Below are 1,088 nucleotides of genomic sequence, written 5' to 3'. Positions count from 1 at the left end.
GATGAGGGAAACTTTACTAGTATTAAAAAAAAAGGTTACGTTATATAAACTGTTATATAAAACAAAATATATAATTGTAATGAACAAATATAAATGTATATTTATATATATTAACCTAAGATAGTACTAATGGTATTAATATGTGTGTATATAATATTTGTGTGTATATAATATATGTGTGTATATAATATTTATAACATTGCATAGTCTGTGGAGTTTCTTTATTCTTGCAGAGCTAAAACAAACTAAACCGTAGATTAATATCCCCTTTCCCCCTACTTCGATAAAAGTGTTTGTAACATTTGCAATGTAATAATCACGGAAGAACGTGAAAAATTTGATATTTGGCTTCACGAGAACTCCACTGAGCATCATTGCACGAGTTAAGCACGAGTCTGTCACGGTTTGTGACGTATTGCAACGTGATTTGATGACGCATACGCATAAGGATTCGCTGGGCCTCTCACATTGCGTACATGACATACGTGGCTTCTCCTATTCTCTAGCTTCCGCTATTTTTCAATTTTCCACTACCAAAATCTATAGTGTATGTAGTGAATTATGGATTAACATGAACTATAGGATTTCCAGTGCTGGCAATGAATACAACTTTTGTGTGCGTATCCATGGACGTGGGCCAGGAGGCACGAGGATGTGCCCGTCCCAAGTTTTAGTTAGAAGAAACAATTGAATTGTAAAAATCATAAAAGTAAAGAAATGTCACTGATGTATTACGCAGTCTACATTCTACAAAAGAGCCACAGCGTATGTCCTGCAAGAAACTAATGACGGAGTATCATTTGCATCGATGCTTTATGAAAATGAATGTAACGAAAATTTCTTAATTTCATCGCTAAACGTTCCTTAGCCTAGTTGGGTATAACTAATATCATGCAGTCTGTCATATATGTTCTAAGGCGTTCAAAGAACGTTTTGTATGCGTGTATCAGGCTATACGGAATGAGATTGAGATTGGATTGAAATTTCACCAATTAGAATAAAGTTCACCAAACTCAAGTTTAGTGAATCTTGCTCCGATTGGCCAAATTTTAATTCAATCCTAATCCGTAGTCCGATATGTTTATGGC

Source organism: Dinoponera quadriceps, unplaced genomic scaffold (genome assembly GCF_001313825.1).
Source record: "Dinoponera quadriceps isolate SergipeBrazil2010 unplaced genomic scaffold, ASM131382v1 scaffold248, whole genome shotgun sequence".
Classification (NCBI taxonomy): domain Eukaryota; kingdom Metazoa; phylum Arthropoda; class Insecta; order Hymenoptera; family Formicidae; genus Dinoponera; species Dinoponera quadriceps.
The sequence above is the reverse complement of the archived record's forward strand: the minus strand, read 5'-3'. Positions refer to the sequence as shown.